Below are 20,563 nucleotides of genomic sequence, written 5' to 3'. Positions count from 1 at the left end.
TACCAACTCTTTTTTCCCTTTCTAAGAAACAACTGATCTTCTCTGGGCAGAAGCTCTTACAAAAGATTCCTGGGCCGGTATAAAAACAGATGAGGACAAGTAGATGCAAAGTTGTCAAACGTCCCTGGGATCTAGGGGCACTGAGACAATTGATGTGTTTATGGTCCCTGTATTGGGACACAAATACTACTTAATGCTCTCAGGGTCCATCAACTTCCTCCTTCTTCTTCCCATAGGAACCACACTGGACTTGAATGAAGCATCACACCCGTGGGTTATAGCATCTGGCTTTCTGGTTTAACTTTCACTCCGGGAGGGAGAAAGAGAAAATATTGACCACAGGAAATGAAAGGAGATCTTCCCTCCTGATGACTACTCCGAGTCGCAGTTTCTCCTTACCTTCTGAAGTTGACTGCCAAGCAGATATGCACAGCAAGTGCCCAGCTGCCTCTCTCTCCAGCTCATCGTTCAACAGTAGCAGGCAGTAATGCATAAAACCTTCCTTTTAGTGACTCTACTTTCCTTAGCATCAGTACTCGGGACTTGCACTTCCCAAATACCTGTCACTACTTTCATTTTTATTTTAGACTTCATTGACCAGAATGGTTATGTAAAACTGAAACTTGGGAGAGTATTTTGGAACTGGATTGCTCACTTGTTTGAAAACAGTTGTTGGCGAGGAGGAGGATGTACCAGTAGCTACGTGCACACTGCTGCCTCTACTCGTAGAGCACCTCCCTCTGACCCTGTTCAGCCCGATTTTGTGAGGTAGTGTTGAGCCTTTCCAATCTCACCCAAGCATGCCATGCCAATGGAGCTTCCTTCGTCCAGCTCATGGATAAGATAATGGCTTACAAATCGTATGTCAATCAGAAATGGAAGAAGATGACTACGCAGGCCCTGAAGGCCTTGGCGGTTAGTAGTCTTCATTCATGGTGAGCTCAGGGCTGAAGGAGGATCTCTGATCTTTCTGGCCTATCTCTCCCCTTCCATTTAATTGACATCTATCAGGGGATTGCATCTAGACATGTCTCTTCCATCATGACTCCCCTGTTCTTTTCTTTGATGAGAATACAAGGACAAGCATTCTGCTTTTTTTGTGGGTACACATATAACTTGACCCCTCTTCTCAACTAATAGGACAAAATGCCATATGAATCTTGTTTGCTAAGATATGGTCTGTAACGAATATTGAAATTAAAGTTGCTGTCATGGCCATTAATCACCGAACTTTATCTGAATTGATATGGATATTATATGTGAGCAAATTCTTATAAGTTTATTTCTCACACTCATTGTGTGTGTGTGTGTTCCACAGATTTTTCCTTCCACTTTGAACATATGGAGGGGACTCCTAAATCGGGTTTTAGGCCTTAATACAGGGACTACTCTAGGTATCACCCCTGATGAAAGAGAAATAATGACTAGCCTATCTGTCTCTTTTGTATCAGTACACAGAAAGTAAGAAGGAAAGCTATCCAGTTATTGGATATCTGCTGCTGACAATTTTGAACCAGAACTCAAAAATATTAGAATTCATTGTAATCAGAGGTGTCTATACTTTTCTGAACTCTTTCCAAATCTAGGCATGTAAATGTGGCAATATCTACCTACTGAATATTGGTATTATCCATCAAGAAAATTTCAATTAAGTGATACCATTATCTAGATATGGTTAGATTTCAGAACCTCGGAAGAAAGAAAGGGCAGGGGGTGGGGAAGGAGGGAAAGAAAGAAAGCAAAAGGGAAAGAGAGAGAAGAGCAGCGAAGGGAGGTGGATAAAGGGAAAAGGGGGAGAAAGGAAGAGAGAAAGAAAGGAAAACAAAATAGAGCCAAATAACTAACACTGCTCTCTGAGACCACAATTTCCTCCCTGTCACCATATTGCTTCACTGCTAGGTCCATGACAGCTAACCCTGGTGGCATACCTCGAGTGTCTCCCCTAGGCTATCTGAAGGCATTTAACGTTACTTTTGAAACATATCTGTTTTGATATAATCTCATTGGCACTAGTAGGTTTGAACCTTGGGCAGTGTCATTTCCTTGTGTCCTTCTGAGGAATATTGTTTTACTCTCTCTTACCCTCAGCTTCTGCTTTCCCTTTTTGGATCAGCTTTAATAACTAAAAGAAGTTGCGAGGAGATGGGAATCAATTATACTCTAATCACAGATATAGCAATTTACTCAGAAAAGCTTGAACTTGAAACTGGTCCAAAAAATATTTGAACTCTTTCTAGATTCCATAGATTTTCAGGTTTAAATGTACCTTTTCCTCTAGCATTCTGGAAGGTGATAAAAAGGAGAGAGAAAAGAAAAAGTAGAAACTGCCCTTTAGTTCTCTATTCACCAAAATACCCACTTGAAAGTATTTGGATACTCTGACAGTCACTGACTTGGGTGGTTTGGCCTGGAGTGCTCAAGTACAGAGTTTTCAGGCCTGATGCTTCTGTATCTATCAACAATTCAGTAGGACACCTGGGTCACAGTTCAGAAGGTACCTGACCTCATGCTAGCACAGTATTTTCTGAAAATAATCCCAGCTTTTGATAATGGTTTCTACCAGTGAAAGAGAAAATAAGTGTCTTGATGTAGAGATACATTTATGAGGCCGAAAAAGTATTTTCTAACTCCTCCACATTACTTGGCCATCAGGCTCTTTATTTCTTTGTCTGTCTCTGTCTCTCTCCTTTTTAAAGGATGCATCAGGAAGAAAACCTGATCATTTTTATTGGATGCCAGACTAGTTCCTAACAAACTCTCTGTCTGCAGGCTAGCACACAAAGTAGATAATTAATTGCATAGAAGCCACACCCTTTGGTACACCCATCCAAGGTACCCATGTCTATTAGTATTTTAATGATTTTTTTCACATCCCATAGGTCCTGTTCCCAGATAGTCATTATCTTATCACCAAAAATATGAGCATCAAGTCAATCTTTATACATTGTTCCTCTACTAACCTGGTGTTTAAGAAGCAGGAGAGATTTAACTCTAGCTTAGAGGTACTATTTTTGCCTATGAAGCAGTTCAGGTTTCACTCAGGATTTACTACATTCAAAGGTGAGCAGATGTGTAAATCACCTATGAAAAAGAAGGAAAGAGAGAAAGAGAGACAGAGCTGACCGGTTTTACATGACTAATGGCAAGGTTATATCTGTGTATCATGGAAGCCCCTCCCCCAAATTAGTGGGGACAGTGCTGACTCAGCTCATAGACAATTTCCTAGTTAGAATAAGATTTCTTTTCATGCCACCATGTACAGGTGAATTTACTTTCTCTATACATTTTCTAAATCGTACCTAAGATAGAATTTAACATCAAATCACCATTCCTCTGGGGTAATGGAATATCACAAGTTCTAAGATCCCCGTTGCATCTGCCCATATGTATTGCTTCTCCTCTACCACACACTGTAGATGCTCCATTCTGACAATGGGGTTCTTAAGTCATCCTCCCCCAGTGGTTGAGAATTTCTAATGACATGCTGATTATCAGTTTGCATTCTAGTAACCCACCCACTAAGACTTGCTTTTGTCAGGCCCCTACTCTAATATCAGCAAGTCTGCCTCTGAACCCTGGCCCAGGCAGTAACTATTATCTGGGAGTGGGGGGGGGGCTACTTAGATGGTGTTAATCTACCTTGATTATAGGTATCACCAGTCATGTGCAGGTTTGATGGTTAATTTTATGTGCTCAGGGATGCCCAGATAGCTGGCAAAACAATTTTTAGGTGAATCTGTGAGGGTGTTTCTGGAAGAGATTAACATTCGAATTGGTTGAATAAGCAAAGAGGATTACCCACAACAAATTTGGATGGGGGCATTATCCAATCCATGGAGATCCTGAATAGGACAAAAAGGCAGAGAAAGGGCAAATTTGTTCTCTGCTTGAGCTAGGGCATCCTGTTCTCCTGTCCTTTGACATTGGCACTATGGGTCTTTAAGCCTTTGAGATTGGACTAGAATCACATCACAGACTTTCCTTGGCCTCCAGCTGGCAGAAGGCAGATCATGGGACTTCCCAGTCTCCGTAATCATATGAGCCAATCTCTCATACTAAGTCCCTTAATGTCTACTTATACACCTTATACAGAGGAAAAGCCCTGATTAATATAGCAAGTGCTCAGCAATCAGCTTTGCCATGGGTGGAGGGGGAGCATCATGAATTGTAGTTTATAAAAATGTCTGTAAATACTCCTACTGTGGCCAGGTTCAAGCTACCAATATATTGTTACTTAATGCAGAGTTGGAAGAGATGCACGCTATTTGTTGGCATGAGCAGACAAAACAAGCTCCTCTACACTTATCTCAATTACCCATGATTCTTTTCTTCCTACTCCATTTCTTTATCCTGGAACCTTTTTGCCAGTTATTTTACCTCAACTATGACTAATTTATAGGTTGTGCAATCCACTCCAATACAGACAGAATGCCTGCATAAGTAAACTTCCCCATGTAAGCAAATCATTCACATCATCACCCCTAGTCTCACTGCATGATCAACCCAAGCCCCATACCTACAGGTTTAGTGCCAGACCCTGGCACTGATCCTGGTTATCCCGCCAATGCAAAGAATCCTGAAAATAGCAGGACAAAATCAAGAATGCTAGAATATATTCAATCTTTCTCATATTTCAGGCCAATTCAAATTAAGTTGATTACCTACTACCACTTATTTTTTTCATACTAATAGTTTAATAACATGAAATCATTTGTTATTACGCTATCAGAGACTAATAGGAAAGAGGTTAAAGGGTCTCAGTTTTTGTTTTTTTTTTTTTGGTGGGGGGAGTGGATATTGTGTCATTAAATAGTCTAGCAGGTGGTCATATTTCAGTGCTTTGCAGTGAGCAGCCTAATTGAGGTCTCCCCTACTCTTGTGTAATTTGTCACTGACCCTCTCCTAATACGCTGAGTACTGGATTTCTTCTTTCTGATATTATCTAAATTAAAAGCAAATTGACAATGATGGAACATGTGAACTGGCCAGCTAACAGGTTTAGTGGAACTTTAAATCAACTAATGAAACAGATGGAAGCCATCTGGTAAAGCAAAACTGTACTAGAGAAAAATGGTTCCATTTCCCAAGTCAGAGATCTGTGTTTCAATCAGTGTATCAGTGGTGTAATATTGAACAAGTTTCTACACATCTGTTGCCAGAGGCCACTAGCTGATCATCACAACTACTTTTACTGCTCCCAGGTTCCTGGCTGGATTGTTGTCTCTCAACATTTCTTATAGTAAGTTGTAGCCATCTAACCAGTTTTTGCCAATAGAACAAGAATGGAAAAGCAATGGATGCTGCTTTGGGGCTAAGTATTTTAAGAGGCCAATATTTCTCCTCCATTCCCTTTCTGAAATGCAAACTGGATGCAAATGACAATAAAAACCCTAAGGAATGGTGGGGCAACAAACTGAAAGAAGCCGGGTTCCTTAAATCACCAGTAGAGTTGAGTCTCCGGCAGATAGGAGCCATCTCTTTGACTTTTACTCTAGTGCACTGTCTTTGAGCCTCAGCCAGCCTGCTTATTACATCAGTAACAAAGCTTAATGAATACATCTCTTTAAATGAAAGTTTAATAATATTGCCTGCCTTAATTAACATTCTTTTGGTTGGGACTAGCAAAACTTCACTCAACCTAGTCTAAGCTGAATGGAGAAATTTTCCATAATGAAGCAGCAGTGCAGAAACACATCTGGGCCTCAGGAGGCAACAGAGACAAACAGAAAAGCCACCTAAGAAGTCACTTTTTAAATCTCTCTTACACACACACACACACACACACACGCACGCATGCACGCACACACATACATGCACTCTGGCCCAATAATCTCTGGCAACTATTTTTTTCTCTATGTTTTCACTATTCCATCTTTCCTTTCCATGTAAAATGCCACTCCACAATTTCTGATTTTACACACCTGATGTTCAAGAAAGTAAAATCTCTCAATTGCGATTTTGAATCAACAGGATATGATCTATTTAAGCCATATTCAGTTAAATGTTCACCTTTGGTCCTCTTGGGCCAAAAGAACGGGATCACAAAAATTCTAACATCATTGCCAAAGGCCCCTTCCTATGTGTAAGGAGGTGTGGTTCTCAAAGATAAGAGGTTTGGGTTAAATAGATTACTCAAAATGGGCCAAGTACATTACTTCATCAATTATCATAAAAATTAATCGAAATGCTCATAAAATTCTTAGCAAAATACAGCAAGGATTCATGTTACTCATTGTTTTCATAATCATTATTAGATATTATACTAATTTTCTCTCACCACAACAAATGAGCACAAACTTAAGAAGCTAAATAAGATCCAGTTATTATCTCACAGTTTCCATGGGTCAGAAGTGTGGGGACAGTGTGGCTCAGCTTCTCCCTATGGTCCAGATCTCAAGAACCAAAACAAGATGTTGGCAGGGCTGTATTCCTGTCTAAAGGCACATCTTGGAGGCACTTCAAATTTCACTTAGACTGTTAGCAGAATTCAGCTCTTTGTGCCTGTAGGAAAAGTCTCTCTGTTCTTGCTCACTGCTAGCTATGGGTTGTTGATGTCTCCTAGAGTTCTCTCTGGGTCTTGTGGTTGGCCCCTTATGTCTCAGAACCAGCAATGATGTATCAAATTCTTCCTTGTAATCTCTCTGCCTTCCCCTTCTGCAGCATCTTACCTGCCTTCTCTTCCACATCTCTGTCTCTAGCCAGAGAAAATCACCTGTTTCCAAGGCTCATGTGATTAATTTGGACCCACCCAGATAATCTAGAATAATCTTTTAGGTATGTAACCTTAATTACATTGGCACAGTCCCTTCTGACATGAAACATAACATATCCATCAGTTCCAGTGATTAGGGCAGGGCATTTCAGGGACTTATTCTGTCTACCACAAACAGATATTAAATAATACTGCTCCAGGATTGTCTAACTTAGAAAACATGACAAATACACATGACCTATCATTTTTTAAAAATAATTCTGAAGAAACTTTGAAGCATGTCATGGTACATAATTATGATTATACAACTTGCATTTGCCTTTACATATAAATTACTTTGCATACACACACACATATATATACACACACATATATTTTAAATTTACTTTTTCTCTATTAGTATATACCCTCCTCAACCTGTTCATTTCATAAATATTTATGTCTTCACAATTTCAAGTGCTGAGGATACAGTACTACTCAGCATGGTTCAGGGCCTTGTGCCATGGGCAACCAGCAATAAATAAGTTAGCACATTGAAAATCAAGGTCCTTTCAAATGGTGATAAACAGGGTCATGTGATAAAGTCCAAATGACTGCATGGGCAGAAGGTTACTCTATTTCAGACTGCTTATCAGTCTAAAGGAGGTCTCTCTAAGGCGGTAGGATTTGGGCTTTCCAGGAAGAAGGTGCAGTAGCAGAATGTAGTCTGGAATTGTGATGCCTCCAGCTTTGTCTTTTTTCAATGTTGTTTGGGCTGTTCAAGGTCTTTTGTGGATCCATACAAATTTAAGAATCATTTGTAATAGCTCTGAGAAAAATGCTGTTGGTATTCTAATAGGGATTGTATTAAATGCATAGATTGCTTTGTGTAGACATTTTAACAATATTTGTTCTTCCAATCCATGAGCATGGAAGGTCTTTTCATTTCTTTGTGTCCTCTTCAATTTCTTTCATCAGTGTTTTACAGTTTTCAGAGTACAGGGCTTTCACCTCTTTGGTTTCTTCCTAAGTATCTTATTAATTTTGGTGCAATTGTAAATAAAATGGACTCCTTCATTTCTCTTTCTGTTGCTTCATTAAATGTCCATTGACTGATAAATGGATAAAGAAGATGTGGAATATATACAATGAAATATTACTCAGTCTTTAAAAAAAAGAATGAAATATTGTCATTTGCAATGACATAGATGTAGCTAGAGGGTATTATGCTAAGCGAAATAAATAAGTCAGATAAAGACAAATACCAGATGATTTTGCTCATATGTGGGATTTAAAAAAAAAACAAAAACAAAAGAGCAGAGGGAAAAGAGAGAGAGAGAGGCAAACCAAGAAACAGACTCTTAAGTATAGAGAACAAACTGAGGGTTACCAGAGGGGAGGTGGGTGGGGGATGGGGGAAATAGGTGATGGGGATTAAGAAGGGCACTTGTTGTGATGACCACCAGGTGCTGTATGGAAATGTTGAATTATGGTATTGTAGTAACACTATAGTAAGATACTAGCATTAGACTGTAGGTTAACTAACTGGTATTTAAGTTAAAATTTAAAAATAAAAGTATCTGTGGGAGTAGGAATTAGTTTGGAATGTTCTGGCAACCTATTTGAGTAAAAAATGACCAGTGGGGAGAAAGGTACTAGATGAGTTCAGAGAAGGGCAGGGGGCACATCATTCACCTTTTTAAAGGTCTAGCTGTTAATATAAGTACTTAAAAATCACAATCTTATTTTGAAACTATAAAACATACGGATGATCCGTTCAAACTGTGCTTCATCAAATTGGTCTGTTTGGGTACAATACTTTTCATCAAATATAAAATTGTGATTAAAGAGAAAGTTGTAATGGGTAACTCGCCCAAATGTTCCCAACTTCACTAGTCCTATACAACCATTCTTCCCCTAAGGGTATAAATAGAACATATATTCTTTCATAAAAAGATGCCTGTGTCCAATCTGTAATGGAAGAAACTCGGATCTTTCCTTTTCTTCACACGCTTTCCTGAGAACAATTAGAGTTTGTGAGTCCTAATTTACTGCATCTGCTAAATTTTAATCTCATTTATATTTGTCCTCTGCTTTTATTTTCTTCCCAGTGCACTCCTAACATCCTCCCCCCCGCCCCGCCGCCCAACAGTCACACATAATTGGAAGAGAGAAACATGACTTACATAGCAATGATTTCAAAGTTAATGATGGCCATCCTTGTCCCAGAGGACACTGGCCATTCCCACCTGGGAGGAGGGACGTTCCTACTGTCCTCTCCGCTTTCAAAAATGTTGCACGTTGCCTGATGCCTCTATTCCTCTTCTATTACCTTAGCCCTTCTCTTGGGATTGTCACAGAAACTCCAAATCAACTGTCCCCTTTGCCATATTGCAAGAGTAGCTCAGGGTTTTTTTCTTAAGTGATATTTCTGTCCTTAATAGAAATTCTGCTGTTGGATTAAACTTTTCTCCTTGCCTTATAAACTATGAGGACTTTTTTTTGAAAGACATAGGTAATTTATTTTTGCCTTTAGGCACTAACTCTCTGCATTACAACATGCATGTCACACATAGACACACACACACATGCACACACACTCAAGGAAAATGTGCTTTTTAAATGCAAAATGATCATAATTTAATTCATAATTTCTTGTGATATACTAGAATTCATCCATGAAATGGTCTGTTGCTGATAGAGCAAAGAATATATAAAATCCTTAAAAGAAAAAAAAATCTAGTTAAAATATACAAAACTCTTACTTTATTCAGCAACTCAACTTAAAAATGGTTGTTAAAAAAGGCTGTAATTCAAATTTTTAGTGACTTGAGATCTAAACTCATTTGTTAGTGTTGAAAAAATTTTGGAAATGTTTGTGATCCTAACCGTCCTTAAATATGATTTATATGCAGCCCTTGACATTCTATACAGTTGAACTAAACATCTTTTGTTCAGACTCACTGTTTAGGTATTCTAATACCTTTAAGTACAGTAGGGGAAGAAAACCAGAATCATGACTCTAAGTCAGTTGAGAAACATCTTAAGATGTTAAATGATGACTCTATCTGCCAATTGACATCTAAATATAAGTGCTGTGACCATATTTTTAGAGAAATGCATGTGTATTTAAATAATATATGGAATGTCAGCATCATTTTGAGGAGAGAAAGGATAAGATTAAAGCCTGGTTCTGGCTGCACATTAATTACAGCCCTGTAACTTACTAGCAAGTTACCTCAGTCTCCTCACCCGTAAAATAGGTAATAACTCATACTTGTATGAGAATTAAATAAGTTAATAAATTTCTTAGATCAATGCTATATGTAATGAGTATTTTAAAAAAATAGTTATGCAGGGACAGCTGGGTGGCTCAGTCAGTTAAGCCTCTGACTCTTGATTTCAGCTGGGTCATGATCTCAGTGTCCTGGGATTGAGCCCTGCATGGCATGGCTCTCCATGCTGGGCATGGAGCCTACTTAAGATTCTCTTCCTCTTCCTCTTTCTCTGTCTCTCCCCCTATACACAAGTGTGTGCTCATTCTCTCTCTCTTTCTCTCTCTCTCCCCCTCCATCTCAAAAAAAAATTAATTGAAAATTGACTATTAAGGTATAAAACCATATTGATGTAAAATTATTATATTAACCTTCACAGAAATGAGGAAATGAAAGTACTGCTTTCATTTAAACATTAACTCCAGTGGGTTATCCAAGACTTTGTCCTCAATCAAGTGACAATTGGACCAGTCTTCTCAACTGAAAGATCAGCTATGAAGGAAAAAAAAGTAACAATGTACAAAATTCCAGGAAAAGTTCATTTTGTCCAAATTATTTTGTACACTATTAGCTTGCAGGAGACAGAATCAACCTACTACTCATGTCAAACTCTTAATATTAAATAAAAAACTTATAAGGTACTCTCTTCTTAATTCACTTAGTTTTCTTTTGCTATGCTTACTTCATCACCAATATGTTCTCCAAAATGAAATGAATTATTTGATGCTAAGATCAGAATCCATTAGCAAGATATTCGTATGATTCACAAATTTTAGGCTATCTAGAGATTTTTCTTCTGCAGGGATTCCCAAATGTCAGAAATATCTTTTTCTGTCTTCTGGTATGAAATAAACTTCATTATCTTTACTTACAAGTGACTTTTGCCTGCCTTTCACAAGTTATAATCTATAATACAATTTGGCTTGAAAGGTATGCTATAATTTAAGAAATTGTGATGGTTGATTTGAGATATTAATTTTTGAATGGACATTTGTCTTTTTATGAGACTGTCCATGATTGTCAGTGAAGATTTAGAGATCAAAATTTTAAAATGATGAAAGCCATAAGGCCAGAGAAGGAACCATGTCACTAAAGCTACAGGTTAGAATTATGGTGACATACATGAATCATACATTCTCCTTCCCATTGCCCACCTGTGTAAGCGTGAATCAGGAAATGTTAGGGGGCACCTGGGTGGTTCAGTGGTTAAGCATCTGCCTTCAGCTCAGGTCATGACCTCAGGGTTCCAGAGGTTGGAGCCCCACGTTGGACCTCCTGCTCAGCGGTGAGCCTGCCACTCCCCGATTGCTCACACGTGCTTATTCATTCTAATAAATAAAAACTTAAAAAAAAAGGAAATTTTAGAAAAGGCAGAGGACTCAGATCACCTCCAGTAATCTTTTGAACAGGTGAGGGTAAGTCTTACTCAAAGGGAGAATGTGATCAGCTCAAATGTACAAGTGAATCTCAGATGTTACACATCTCGAGATCACTTTACAAAACAGGACGTCTTTTGCTTTGCTCTCTTGCCACCATAAAAGAGAAAATCTCATGTGGGCGGTATTCTGGGGAAAGAGATACTTCTCCAGTCATGTTTTTGTTTACTCCTTTTGTCCTCCCTTCTTGCTTTTCCTTGTTCATCTTCCATTGTTCACAAGCCTCTAACATAAAAATAATTTTAATTTTTTAATTTTTTTATTAATTTTTATTTATTTATGATAGTCACAGAGAGAGAGGGGCAGAGACACAGGCAGAGGGAGAAGCAGGCTCCATGCACCGGGAGCCCGACGTGGGATTCGATCCCGAGTCTCCAGGATCGCGCCCTGGGCCAAAGGCAGGCGCCAAACCGCTGCGCCACCCAGGGATCCCCATAAAAATAATTTTAAATAACCATATGCCAGGAAAAGTCACAGTACTTCCAAATGTTGTGTTACCTTTTCCTCTCTCTTCCATTTGGTGTCTGTGTGGTACTTTTTTTTATTTTTTAAACATTTTATTTATTTATTCATGAAATACACAGAAGGAGAGAGGCAGAGACACAGGCAGAGGGAGAAGCAGTCTCCATGCAGGGAGCCCGATGTGGGACTCGATCCTGGGACCCCAGGATCATGCCCTGGGCCAAAGGCAGGCGCTAAACCGCTGAGCCACCCAGGAGTTTTTTAAAACTATTTTTGTTGTGGTTATATCATCTTAATGGTTCATTGGTATTCCCTGAATTTATCTATTCTTCTTTTCATCAATATTACCTCATATAATGAGAATATAATCCTTTTTTCTAAAAAAAAAATAAACTTTTCTAAAAAAGCAAAAAAACTCCCTAAGTAAAATAAGTAGGGGATCCCCTACTTATTTTATTACCATCTGAAATTACCTTGAATTTTTATGTGTTAATTTTTACGTGTTCATATTTCTTCTCTCCCTCTTCCTGTAATAATCTCTCTCTCCAGAGACTTTTCCAGTGTGCATCATTCCGTAGCTCTCTTGTTGGAATCACTGTACACAACATGAACACAAAGTCTATCCATGGGTATGTGGCGGCCCACAAATGACTTCCTCAGTTACTTAAAGTTAGGTAAACTCAGCAGTGAACGTACTTAGTCTTTCCGTTGACGGACCTTGAATCCTCTATCAATTATCTTCCACACTGACCTGTTTACTGAAGTGCTCCTCATCTTCACCAGTTTTGCATTTTCTTCCTTGCTCTGTAATCACCCATTTCTTCTGGGTCACAAAATAAATTTCTCTGTAGTAACCTCATCTAATTCTTCTCAGCTTTTCTGTATTCAGGAGTTATGTTTTTCTTCTCATTCCTAGACTTTCTCATTTCTTTCATAACTGATGAACCAAGTTAATAAGTGATTTGTTTTGGTCATGGGTCTTTTAAAAGAGCCAGGTTTCAGATTAGTCAATATCTGTAACCATTATTTGTAAAATCTGTTTTCATTAATTTTGGCTTCTTTCCAAGTTAGTAATCACTGTTTGAGAAATATATATATATGTATATATATATATTCATTTATATATGTAATTCTACTTATTTACATATATTTATATGTTTGTCATATTCAGATAGCCACCTCAATCTATTTTAAAAGTCAACATTCACAGGATTTCTAAAATATGATTGCATTTTACCAAAATATAGATCTATATTTGTACAGATTGTGAGACAATCTGAGAATAAACATCTGATTTTCATCTTTTACAATGATTTTGTTTTTACTACAAAATTAGATTTTGATGCTGATCACTCTAGATTATAAGCATGGACTTAAAACTATTAGATCCATATATGTCAGAAGCCTTTTATAATTCAAGAGTAATTTGTCCTAGTTTTGGGATGAATAAAGTAATTTACCATACTCGACATTCATGACTTTTCCAAGATCAGGCATGTCTTGAGGATTCTTAATTACTGATTTTTAATTATAAACAGCCAGCAATCATTTTCTGTCTTTTCTACATAAGAGTGTGGCATAAAATGACATATATAAAAAGCCACCAATCTCCTTTAAGATAAAATTATGGTATCTGTTATAATTCACAATATTAGATTTTATACATATTGTTGTATATATACAATCTTTTATTTATTTTAATCTTGTGAAAACCATAAAGTCCAATAAATGATAGAAAGGTTTATATTCTCATTATATGAGGTCATATTGATGAAAAGAAGAATAGATAAATTCAGGGAATACCAATGAACCATTAAAATAATATAACAACAAGAAAAAATAGATTTAAAAAGTCAGTATGCAGGGAAGGAATTAAACATACTGAAGACTTACCACTTACCTACAAATCAGAACATTACAGTGAACTTTCATCTGGGATACAAAAGGGAGAAGAAAATAACTTCTGTTAAACATTTTTAGAACTATTAAGCAATTTTCTAAAAAAAAATAAAACCTGGATTTTCTAAAAAAGCAAAAAAAAAAAAAAAAAAAAAAAAAAACTCCCTAAGATTACAAACTCTTATTAAGTATAAACTTGAAATACTGGTATTTTTACTGTATCTGGATTTACCTTTACAATCAAATTACTTCCAGAACAGCTCTTAGGCTTTGAACTATAGACCTTGTACAAACGAGATAAGAGGATCTGCCTAGAGTTCTGTACCTTGATAAATACGAGATCAAAGATATTACCTCTTGTAAAAGGTCTCCTGTGTCAGCAAGTTATGATAGTACTTGAAGAAAGGTACTTTTTGAAAGACCAGGAGTCAAAGAAACTATTTTTTAGAGAGAGAATATTAATTTCATGACGCTTTTTTAAAATAACAAGATTAATGCTGCCAAGCCTCTAAGGCAATTGATATGTATCTTAATTTCTTTTTAAAACAATCTACTCTGCCTTTATTATCAATATGTAATTAAAAACCATGAACTATCTCCTCAGCTTATGATTCAGATATCAACCACTGGTTTTGTTTTTTTTTTTAAAAAAAAACAGTAAGAAGATGGGGCACCTTCATGGCTTAATGGATCGAGTGTCTGACTCTTGGTTTCAGTTCAGTTTGGAATGGAGGGGGAGCATAAGATCAAGCCCCAAGATGAGCTCTATGCTCAGCAGGGAGTCTACTTGAGATTCTCTCCCCTTCCCCTTCCCCTCCCCCAGTGCACACTTGCCCAAGCACTCTTCTCTAAAATAAATATTTTTAAAAACCCAGCAAGAATGAATGGGTCGGGGGAGGAATGAATGAGAGAGAGAAAAAATAAGGAGGGAGAGAAGATGAGAATAAAAGTGTCACAAGTTACTCTGAATCTCAAATTGGCCCCTAATCATCTGTGGCAATGACCAAGTCATCAAAACATTGACATAACTCTCCTTGGGAGCAAGATTAAAGTTCCAGAAACCAGCATGGCGTGAATCATCTTGGATTGGGGAAAAGCAGTCTACTTAAATAGAAAGAATTATAAGGAATTTATGCCATCTTTAATCACAGAAGATTGAACAAGAATAGATCAAAGTGTAATATTTATTTACAGCATTTGAATCCTTAGTTCCAGTATATCTTTTCAGGGCAAATTTTGAACAAGAAATTTGAAACAATTCTTTTAATTTTACTATGGCCCCTGTTGAACAATTGGACTTCTCATCAGAATTATTTCTTCTAGAACCTAAATTCTTAATGTACATTTTTTAAAAAAGTAAAGAAAAATCAATTATATCAAAATTAGCTACTAGAACATTATTGGGAATGCTAATTTTTCATTAATATCTTTAAGACTACTATTAGAAAATTTCAGAAATGAAAATGCTTTAAGACCACGTGTGCCATGTGCTAGTTAATTCAGTTTCTCAAAAGAAGTTCCCTGAATTCCCCTTACTTGACAGACTTGAAAGTTCTTAGTCTCTGAATCTTACCAAACAGCTGATTTTCCATCAACGATCACACCGTCTCTCCCATTAAGAGAATAGAACTTGGGATCCCTGGGTGATGCAGCGGTTTAGCGCCTGCCTTTGGCCCAGGCATGATCCTGGAGACCCGGGATCGGATCCCACGTCGGGCTCCCGGTGCATGGAGCCTGCTTCTCTCTCTCTCTCTCCTCTCTCTCTCTCTCTCTCTCTCTCTGTGTGTGTGTGTGTATGACTATCATAAGTAAAAAAAAAAAAAAAGAAAGAAAGAAAGAGTAGAACTTGTATAATCTGTTGCTGTTCTATTTTATGATTTGTTGTAACATCCAAATACATTCAGAATTTTTTCCATGTTTTATAATTTTTTTCAAGTTATGCATAATGCTTGGTTTTGTTCGGAATTATTTTACAAATCTCCACACTAACATTTTAAGTAATATCAAATTCTGCAAGTCTCCATAATGCTGTTCCCATAGTCCAAATAAAAACAACATAACAAATTTGAGAGCTGGCACTTTGGTTAAATGTTTCATTGCCAATTATGAAGTTCTAACTAAACTTTTCTTTTTTTAAGCCAAGACTTCATCATAATTAAAGATGTTATAGAAATCTGACTCAGTGAGCTTAGAAGTAATTTAGGAAAGCAAAATTAAAAAAACCCATAAATGAGCAATTTGCATGTTTTTCTCCTCTATTTCATTGCCATGCTGGTGGGAAAATAGACAGTTTATGGATAATGGTGGTCTCATCATTTCTAGTAAATCAACTGACTGACCAAAGTCTCCAGAAAGTTTCATGGTTCATGAAGTTTTAAATTACAAATTCTCACATCATCCGTTTTCCAATTCATAGCAATTGGAACAAAAATCTAGTTTTAAACAATTAGCTCAAAAGTGCTGGCCCTCTTTTGTTTGATTCCATTAGTATCGTCCTTGAACGTGAATCCTAAGGCTCTAAGCCAATACTCTGGCCGCTTCTCAAAGGGATTTTAAATATTTGCACTTTTGGACTTACTATTCAATGAAATATATTTTGATAGTATTAGCTTTACATTGATCACAAATGCTTCAAAATTTTTGCGGGTTTGACTTTTTTTTTGAGAGAGAGAGAGGGAGAGAGAGAATTACAGTGAATTATAGGACAAAGACATTAAATGTATCAGATAACCAATTGGCTATTAAACAAGCTGAAGTATATGAATACAAGGGCATACCCTAATTTGCTGCATGTTGGTTTATAATCTATGATTTGAAAAGATATAAGATAGATAATTACCATGTAGGTATCAAGAATATATGTAGACTATTGTGTTCTCAGCCTATGAGAGGTCTCAAAACTGTTTGAGTCTAATAACTAATCTCTACTCCCTGAAATAACTCTTTTCTCTTGTTTTCTATTTTCTCTCTTTTGTCTTGTTTTTGTTTGTTTCTCTTTTAGTGGTGATGTCTCCTCTACCATCTCTCATTACTGAGTTTCCCTGTCTTTGGTATTGAACCCTCTACCTGCATGTTGTACCTGTTCCCAGGAGCTTTGAGTATTATCTCTATACTGACAACTCCAAAACTCTGTCTCCTACGCAGACTTCTCCTTGGATCCAGGCACTCATATCTAGTTTCCTATATAGTATATTAACTTAATCTTTCACAGGAATCTCAAATTAAATAAGTCCCAAACAGAACTCACCTCCTAGCCTTCTACAAGTTGTTTTTCCCAGTCTTTTCTCAGTATGTAGAATACCATCATATATCCAAATTGCTGAAAGCAATACCACGTAGGTTTCACTACTAGAAAACTGGGAGTAATCCAAAATTCCTTCCTCTTCCTCACCATCCACCTTCAATTTTTCAGCATATCCCATGATTTCTGCCTCAAAAATATATCTGGAATATGTCTACTCCTTTTCATCTCATCTTCCACCATCTTTGTCAAAACCCTTTCCAGGTTACTATGATAGCCCACAATTTTTCTTGCTTTTCCTATGGTCTTCCTTCATCCTATTGCCACACAGCATGAACCACCTAAGGTCAGGCCTCTTTGTCAAATCCTTTAACGTTTCCCCATTGAACAAATATCCCAGTGTTGGTCTACAATTCCTTGCAAAGTCAGACTCTTGATTATATCTCCAAATGTCTATATTCTCCTAATTACTATTAACATCATTTCATATCCTACATAATGCCAGTCTTTGTCCCAATTTAAGGACATAATACACGTTTTTCATGCTACCTGAAATGCTGTTGTTCCCTAGACTGTGAACATGGTTGCCTTTGCCATATACTTCAAAGCTCAGTCACTTCATCAATAAGACTGACTCTACTACCATTCTCTGGTCATATAAGCTTAAGCATTAAGAGTAGAGGCTCTACCCAAGCTCATATCCCCGCTTTGCCTCTTTCTACCAAAGAACACTGGACAACTCATTTCTTTGGTGCCTATTTCCTCATTTTTTAAGCACAAAAACCAATAGTACCTCATAGAATATTGAGAATTTTAATTAATGAGCAAACACATAGAACTAGTTCTGGCCTTGATCTACCCTTGCTCAATATTAATAATTTTTCTTACAGTGCTTCATAATTTGCATTTACTCATGTACCAGTTTGCTTGATTCTGTTCATGTTTGCAGTCAGTGTCCCCTAAAGGACTAAGAACTTTGTTAAACAGGGTAGATTTATATGTGTTTTCTTTTTATATCATTGTAAACTCAGGAACAAATACAATGTCCAGCACATAGATGTTCAATAAACTATTAAATCAAGAAAATTTTTTGAATGGATTAAAAACTCTTACTTAAAGATACATCCAGTTATTGTTTTTCCTTAAGCTATAGGAAAAAACGTAATTAATTGCTTTAATCATGTTTTCATCATTCACTGCTAATATACCTATACATGTAAAGAATTATACTTTGCTATATAACTAGGCTCTTGTTTTTAATCCTCAATTCACTCTTACTAAACAAACACTTTAGCTATGAGTTGCCAGATGGATCATTTTCTCTTTATTCTCTACTCTTTTCTTCAAAAAACCTTATCTTTTAACATGAGGCTTTGCATTTTCCATAGCATCACAGGCTTTCCTTGTAGGCTTTCATATGACATCTGAACTTTTGGAGACACCAACATTATAGCTTAAAAGCCTACAAAACTTATCAGGCAAAAATTCTGTTACTGTTGTCACTGTTGAAATTGCAACACTGTCTCTTGACCTCTGCATATTTGAGCTCTGCAAAAACAATGTTTTAGGCATTAGATCACAGGGTTTTCTTATTCTTTGTTTTCTTCTGTATTTACTTTGAAGCTTGTCTTTGACCAGCTCCTATCCTTAGACAGGTCTGAAGGTCCCCAGTCTTCAGAACACTGATCTCTTAGCTTTATGTCCATCGCATGACCTATCTTCCTCCATGCTGTATGAAAACATTGGCTATACTCCCTCTTTGCCATGCCCTGAAAAACTTACTTTAAGCCTCTTGGTGATTCATCAGATCTTCTCAGACTGTAACATTATATTGCTCCATTCTCTCCTTAGTTCTCATTTGATAAAGTAACATATTAGGAGTTGTGTGGAATGTTAAAAAAAAAGTGAACCTAGATATAACTTATTTCCTCCTCTATAACCTCTCCTTGCCCCATCCAACTTACCAAGTCATAAATCTCACCCTTGCAAGGGTAGAATTATCTTCAAGTTAAATAAAATTTAGACATATTTACACTTATTTTTAGTACTTCCATTATGTTACTTGTTCTGGCACAATTAGAAATCCATATATACAGGGAGGTCATTGTAAACACAAAACACAAATATTTCTATTGTAAATAGAAAAATAAAAATATGCTCATCTGTAGTCATTATGAAAGAAATACCTATTGAACACTGGAATTTTATTTTGCTCATATTTGGTTAGAAAATATTAAGTTTGATTAAGTCTAGAATGGACATAAGTAGACATTAGTAGCTGAAGCATTTATACCTCTAATAATTTACCTAGCAAACAGCAAATAAAGTACACAAATTGACAAAGATATGTTCACAAAGAAATAGTAAGCATGTTCCATCTCCCAGCTCCCAATTCCTAGTTCACATTATTCCAGTAGAGCTGATACCCATGCTCCAAAAGTAGCATATGACCCAAAGTTGAACACTCAGGACATCACCTCCCATGACCCCAACAATTGGTCAAGAAAAAGAGTTTTGAACCAACCAGACTCAATGAGAATTGTTCCTATACCTTTTGACTGAGGAAACAGAAGGCAAGATCACTTTTTTTCTGCTAGTTTCCGGGGACAAGGCTGTAAGTTTGGAGTTGCTGGCAACCATTCTGACATCTTTGACAGGAAAGCCAGCCTAATGAGAGAATCAGCCAGAGGAGAGGCAAGCCCAAAGATGGGTAGAAACCAGTTCAGATAACATTAATTCAGGGCATGGAATCTATCATACTGGAAATCAGTTGTATTCCTAATTTTTTTGAACTGTGATGGCAAATTTCCTTTGCTGCTTAAGCTGATTTTAATTGGGTCTTATGACATTTTAAAACCAAAAGAAGCCCAACTAATAGAAAGATGGTATTTTAACACACAAATGAAAAAAAGTCATCTCTGTAGAGAACTTTAATCATAGTAAATTATGATACATACTTGAAAGGAATACTAAACATCGATTAGGGAGAAAAAAAACATAGCTATTGTTATTTCTATAGACAGACATCAAGGATATAAGAAAGTTCTAGAAAAAAATGTAGCTACTTAAGAATCTAAAAGTGTATGTACATATACATATATGCATAAGCTTGTATATGTATAGAAAATTGCTGGAGTAGTGAGTAGTGGTTACCTTCATGATTTTTCATTTAATTTCATATTTATTTTACACTCACCCGTTCTATTTGAATATTGTGCCAAGAACATGTAGTTATATTTATAATAATTATTGCACAAAAAAGACATATAAGCAGCAAAATATAAAAGTACTATTTTTTCTTTCTAGCTTTATTCAAGGTCAAGTCAGTCTTCTACTACAGAAGAGGGAAGAAGATCTAATATCACATACTATTTATTTCTTTGCTTAGAAATTAATGGCGTATATATCATACAGTTTTGACTATGATGCACCATCAAACAGAAAGAGAGGAAATGGGTCTATGCATCAAGCCAAAACATATTTTTCTTAATGTAGTCAATATAATTGCTGTGGTGTGGTGGACAGGCTTTATAGAGGTCCCTATAATTCCATCCTTGGT

This window comes from Nyctereutes procyonoides, unplaced genomic scaffold, assembly GCF_905146905.1.
Source record: "Nyctereutes procyonoides isolate TBG_1078 unplaced genomic scaffold, NYPRO_anot_genome, whole genome shotgun sequence".
Lineage (NCBI taxonomy): Eukaryota > Metazoa > Chordata > Mammalia > Carnivora > Canidae > Nyctereutes > Nyctereutes procyonoides.
This window is presented reverse-complemented; position numbering follows the sequence as displayed.